At 46.5% G+C, this 6,284-nt stretch overlaps 1 pseudogene; it reads right to left on the bottom strand.

Annotated features, from left to right (window-relative positions):
• Positions 1-3,064: 3,064 nt before the first annotated feature.
• LOC147430110 (uncharacterized) lies at positions 3,065-6,035 on the bottom strand (annotated as a pseudogene).
• Between the last annotated feature and the right edge of the window lie 249 nt (positions 6,036-6,284).

The following is a 6,284-nucleotide window of genomic DNA, read 5'->3' as shown; positions in this document are numbered from 1 at the left end:
GCCTTGATTGCTCCTATTAATGTGTTGTCCATTTTTGTCATGTATGAGGTGCAGTAGCTCGCAGCTCCATGTACGTTTAGCACGAACTATATATCTGTGTCTACATTCCAAAGAGAAGCTATTGACTTATTAAAGTTGTTCGTGAATATATTGCTTGGTTTGCGCTTGAGGAAAATAGTGGGTCCCGAGATAGTTGCTTGCAATGCAAGCAAGTATTGTTCCATGGAGAGTTGTGCTTGTTCTAGCCATTCTTCGAATGTGGGTACATTTTGTAAATCAATTTGGCTGAGTTGTCTTCGAACTTGTTGCAAGTAAACCTTACCTTGTCTAGCTATGTTCGCCTCAAGTATTCCTTGCCGGATAATAGTTGTGAATGGCATGGGAAAACGTGGAAATCCAAAACGACAACTTTTGCTCTTCTTTGGGCAAGTCTTATGGTGCTTGTGCTTGTAAGCTTCAGAAAGGTCATTGGGCAAGATGGATCCATCTGTGCTAATGTGGGTATCTATAAACATTACAATATCTTGATCTGAGTGCGTTGTGAGTGATGGAGCATTTTCTAGCCACAACAAACCATGATCATGTTGGCTACCGCGACTTTGGAACTCCATGATGAAAAAGAAATCTCGTATTTTGCCACATATAGACGAATCAATCCGCAATAACCGTTTCATTGCGTTGAACTTGTTCACATAGAAATGAGTAGTTGTAATGGGGTCGGCATGAATGAGGCGACGTTGGTATGAGCTCAGACTCTCCTCAGGCTCTTGGCTCAGCGGGACCACCTTCTCTACTGCAGCAAGAAGCTCTTTCCATCTTCGCTCTGCGGAGGAGAACGTGACAAAAGATGTGGGCGGTCCAAGTTGTCGGATCATTACAAAGACATTTTTTTTCATCTTTTCCTTGTAGTCGGGGGATGTGCGTAGTGCCTCGAAGTCTCTAAAGCCTAATCTTGAGTTGAGAAGGCTCTCTATGTTTGTGTCTTGTACAACTTGCCTTGCAGTCAGAGTTGTACCTGCTAGCTTTCCCTTGCGCATTCGCACCCAAACAGAGGAAGCAACTTGTTGTGATATGATTTTGATAGACTTGAAAAATAAATTTTCGATGTCCAGGGTGAATCTTCTGTCAACGTTCAGGAGCTCCCACTTTGCAATCGTTTGATAATCTTTGCTTGCAGCCTCTCTATATCTTCTAGGGGACCCGAAGAAAAGAGTTGGGAAGCTCAACTCTTCGCAATACTCATCCGTGAAGATGCTCAACGGTGAATTTCCCTCGTAAGGTGCAACATGAAGAATCTTTCCACTGTAATCGACAACCTCTGCCGCACTGGTGACTCCGTGAAGCATGACATCAGTCTGTTCATCCTCAAGCTCAACATCATGCGCATTGGCATCAACGGTATTTGTAGGAGGCATACTTAGACTAGAAAGGTGTGCAAGCCACTTGTCATTGATCGTGACACCTTCTCTCGTGTAGAGTGGTGTGGACAACAGCGTAGTGGTTGCACGCATTGTGAGCAGGGGTCGTACAACACCGCTTAGGTAACATCTATCGTATTCGAGCTTGCGTTTGATGCCCACAAGGACAGAAGCCTCATCCTCAATGAAGCGAGGCAGGACAGCGTGGCTCTTCTCCAAGTTGGCAAGCACATTGACAACGCTACCTCTAAGCCCATACTGACCTTCGTATGTCAGTTCACGTATCTTGGCGAAGGGGATATGAATGGAGACCAAGCGTGCTTCTACGGGGTTTAGATCTGACACAAAGGGAAACGCTGGATTGAGCCCTGTCTCTTGCAAGCTCCACAGATGATTGCTATCACTTGTCGAGTGTTTCTTGCATTGGCTACAGACGTACAAATCTCCATAGCGTCTTCGCTTTCTTGAAGTGGATTCCGCAACTGGAGGCAGAAGCTGACGTGTTAGCTGGCGGCGGAATAGCAAGCGTCCACATTTTTCGCAGGGTGTAATGGGCTTGTCCTTGATGCTTTTGTTGTATTTCTTAATCGGATTACTAAAGCTGGCATGGGTGCGTCGTATTTGAGCACCAGTGACCAGGCCCCTCTCGTTCTTCAGGCATGAAAGCTTGCATTTGATGGCCTGGGTTGTGTGCAACGTGTGTGTGTGCTTGGCTTGGAACATGCGGACCACCTCAACATCAGGCAAATCCTCATGTAACAAGCATAGCCTATGCAAAGTGGCCACCTCATCTTCTTTCCATCCAACACGTGAATGGCTTGAGCACGTCGTGAATGTGGGAAGATATGTAATGCCATTGCTTGTTTCGAAAAGCAGAATGCCCTTTACAAGAAATGGTTTCGATGCCATCCCCAAGATGATTGTTCTCACGCTTCCATTTCTTTTCAAATACACTTTTAACCTACAAGTCGTAAAGCGAGCGAAGGCCGTTAACACGTCGAGGCTAAGAGCAAGTGAGGCGCATGTTGAATACAAAGATGAGAATTTTGTGACCGTCATTGTGCTAGTGGACCCATTAGTATGGATGAAGAGACAAGCACCTGAGACAGCATGCCTTTCAAGCAAGAAGCTCTCAAACAAGTCATTGAGTAAATTCGATCTAAGGTCATGCGGTGTGCCTGTTGAATTTCGGAGATGATGTAGCGCGAGAAAGATGTCTGAATTGTTCGGAAATTGTGTCGCAAAAACAGTATCGGCATCGTGTTCGGCCAAGTGAGCCATTGGAAAGACACGCAAAGATTGTAAATATTTAGTCACCTTGTGTGTTCGTTTGCGTGTGTGTGTTAGAGAGAGAGAGAGAGAGAGAGAGAGAGAGAGAGAGAGAGAGAGAGAGAGAGAGAGAGAGAGAGTGAGAGTCTGTGCTTTGGAAGGTTGAAAAGATGGAGAGCAAGGAAGAATAGAGAGCGAGTTATGGAGAGACACCACGGCAACAAGGCTCAAAAGCAAGATACGATTTTCTTATGAAACGCGATATACAATGGACAAGCCAAAATTTAGTTCATTGATTGTAGAGGGGTCTAGATAAGGAAGCATAGTTATTCGTAGTGAAAGGCCAAAAGCTATGGAAATCGATGCTCTCAAAGTATCTAGGTTTCCAACAGAGGAGTGAAAGATATCATAGACCCATTTGTGCCAATTTTGAATACACCCTCGACAACAGATGTCGATAAAATATCCCTCGCCTCTGGAATGCTCTCCATGTGTACCTCCTTGAAGCTCGTTGGCAAGCCTAGAAGACGATCCACCATAGACTCTGACACTTGAATCGCCACGACACGTCTGTCAACGCTGCTTCGGATCTGTGCCTCCAGCTTGAGAGTCGTGTTGATGACGTGATCTTTATCGCAAAGAGAGCAACACAGTCGGCCTTCAACCTTCTTCACCTTCGGCGAGTCACAAACTGAGCACTGGGAATGCAAGAGAGCTCTATTGAAGTTCACAAAGCGCAAAGTCCCCACAACCTACAAAAGAAACAAATGTGTGAAGACCACTAAAGATGTCTTTATGCGGTTGAGTGCAAACCATGCAAAGTCACCTCTCTATTGTAGCCGAGAATCTCACACTGTCTATGAAATGCTGTGGTCAACTCTTCCATCAAGCGTGATCCTCGCACGGGGGCCAAAGTTGTGACATCCAGAACAGACAATGTGCGCACCTTACCAACAAAGAGGCCAAGCATGTTGTCGAGAAAGTTTGGGCAGATGAGTAGCCATTAGTAAGAACTAGTGTCCTAGTCACAATCATAGTACTCACTTGATACACGGGAGAACTATCCATTCAATGACAAGCATGGAGCAAAGTTTTGGCTGAAATATTTTTTAGGACATTGAGCCCCCAGAGCTGGCTTGACTGGCCAGACATGATGCAAGCAAAGGGTTGGTTGTGCCTTTACCTGAGCCGCCCTGCACTGCAGTGGACGATCTGGTCGATGATCAAGATGGCACGAGCGAGTGGAGCCTGAGCTGGAGGGGCATACAAAATGCAAGGAGGTAAAATGGTGTGAGCCAAGTTTGGTTTCAAACATGACAGTAAATGAGCGTCTTGGGAGATCAAGGCCAGATTTGTTGTGATGCTCGTGCTATTGTATTGCGGCCTTATGCTCACGAGGAGCAACGTTGAATGCACGAGCCGTCGAAGTCATGGATGCCGATTAGGAACACCTAAGTTTCTTGATAAGAAGCCCCCTAGCGAGGTACTCGATGCGATTGAGCAGAGCCTACTGAAGGTGAAGACAGATTACCGCCCCTCGTCTGATACAACGGGGAACCCACAATACTCCAACAATGATCAACACACGAGAGCTTCTCGAACTTGAGAGCAACAGTATGCCCGGGTCTACAGTAGCCGACAACACCTAACTGACAGCCAAGTACCAAAATAGAGAGAGCGATCCAGAATCCCTTGAACGTCGGACCCAACTCTGGGTCTCAAAGCGTAAGCCAAACACATCCAGCAAATGTCTAGCTTGACACAGCTCCACAACCAAATGACATTGCAAAAGAAGGAGACAAGCCCTCAGTCAAAAAGGGCTGCTACCTATGTGCACAAAGTCAACGAGATTTAATCACCCTGGCCCTGCACAGTTCAGGCGATTGAGCAAAACAGCCCCTAACCTCGGCGCAATGGTACAGTACCAGAACCCACTGCAGGCATCTGGAGTAGATGGCCAAAATGCGTATGCGGGCGCTGAGGCACACAACTGAATAAAGCTCAGCCTGCTCTCGACTCCTAGATGAGCAACTGCCTGATGGCTGCTCGCGGCTCTACGCAGGGAAGCTCAAGGCCTGATGCCAATCCCACACTGGAGCAATGAGGGTCCAGCCCCTTGTAGCGTGACCTGCCAATAATGTCAGCAAGGGCCCATGCACCCGCAGCCCTACTGTTGCGCTTTTCTCGACCCAAACACGTGACCACCATCACGTGCGCATCACTTGCAAGGGCAACAAAAAGTAAGCAGCAGGATCAGGAGAACAAGACCAGCGCAACAAACTTTTTGAACTGCAACGCTCACAAGCACAGACAAACCAAGACCAACAACGCAACACAAGAGCAGCGCAGGAGTCAAAAAAGCAAACCTCTAGAGAAGTCCATGCTCTCACCATCGTTGGGCGAGGCATTGCTTGCACTCCCTTCACCGCCACCGACAACGCCATCATCAGATGCCATGGTAAAGATGATTTGCAAAGAAATGTTATTCCAAGTACTTTGAGACGCAAGAAAGAAACTCTCAAACCAATCTACAATGCACTTTCAAATGCTCGACTGATTTAAATTTACGATCACAGCATATAAGCAGATACAAATTGAATAGTAACAGATAGGTGAAAGCTCAAACATGAACAGAGAATCTTGCATTGGATAACGTAGCTCAAAAGCTCACACATCAAAACAAATTCTCAGACTTGCTGCCATGACACAGTATAATGATAACACCCGAAGCAAGAACTGATACTTGAGGACACATGTGAAAAAGCAAAACAGAGAGAGAATCTTCCACTAGGTAATGTAGCTCAAAAGCTTGTACAAAGCAGGACAAATAGAGAATCTTGCACTGGATAATGTAGCTCAAAAGCTCACACATCAAAACAAATTCTCAGACTTGCTGCCATGACACAGTATAATGATAACACCCGAAGCAAGAACATATTACAAAGCATTTTTCTGCGCTTTCAAGCCTGTCATATAGGCTACAACAACCACATGCAAATTACATCTCCTCATTGTCCTGTTCTCCATTCATCACGTGCACTGAACCACAAAGACCAACACGAGCAGTCCTCGTGATCTCAGGCTGCATGATCACCTTCAAAGACCTTGAGAAGCCCGCCTGCAGCATTAAACGAGTAGAACAGCGCATGGAAAAGCTTTCGCTGCCACGTCCTCGCCGCCTGAGCCTGCACAGAAACCCCCTTCGCTGCAATCACCTTCTAGAGCCTTGAAAACCCCCCGCCATTAAACAAAAAGCTACGCATGCAACAACTACGTCCTGTGGTAGGACAATACCTGCTATGTAGCGGTCTTCTCGCAAGGACAGCACCCACTACGCACGCTCCACATCCTCTGGCAGGAGCAGAGCAAAAAGGACCGAGACCCGCTAGGAGCAGCACGAAAAGGGATTCCACATGGGTCAAATGACCCTTGATAAAACAACCCTAAAGGCATTGCTACACATGGCAGCCATCTAACAAACCGTCGGACGACCTACAATTTGCAACAAACTTGCCACTAAAACCCTATGCCCTTTTGTAGGCCAAAAAACCCTATGCCCTTCTACAGGCCAAAAATACATAACATGTTCTAGACACC

Source organism: Adiantum capillus-veneris, chromosome 22 (assembly GCF_014529385.1).
Source record: "Adiantum capillus-veneris isolate H3 chromosome 22, ASM1452938v2, whole genome shotgun sequence".
Taxonomy (NCBI): Eukaryota; Viridiplantae; Streptophyta; class Polypodiopsida; order Polypodiales; family Pteridaceae; genus Adiantum; species Adiantum capillus-veneris.
The sequence above is the reverse complement of the archived record's forward strand: the minus strand, read 5'-3'. Positions and strand labels throughout refer to the sequence as shown.